Source organism: Etheostoma cragini, chromosome 11 (genome assembly GCF_013103735.1).
Source record: "Etheostoma cragini isolate CJK2018 chromosome 11, CSU_Ecrag_1.0, whole genome shotgun sequence".
Lineage (NCBI taxonomy): Eukaryota > Metazoa > Chordata > Actinopteri > Perciformes > Percidae > Etheostoma > Etheostoma cragini.
This window is the reverse complement of record NC_048417.1, coordinates 3,824,675-3,824,962: the sequence shown is the minus strand read 5'-3', so window position 1 is coordinate 3,824,962 and position 288 is coordinate 3,824,675.

The window sequence follows — 288 nt, the reverse complement described above, 5'->3', positions numbered from 1 at the left end:
GCTGAGCCTGAGCTCAGCTACAAGAATAGACTCAGGTCTTTCAGCAAGAGAAAATGTGATCACACTGTGAATAATATTTGTAATATGAAACTTTCTCAGTGAATTGTCTTTGTATTTTTGTTTCCATTATTCAAAATTAAACATTTACATTATTTCATTTCAACGAATAAGTGTAGATAATAAGCCCTGAGCTGGAACAGAAGGAGATGGAGTGAGGCACGCATGCATGCATACACACACACGCATGCACACTCACACACACACACACACACACACACACACACACAC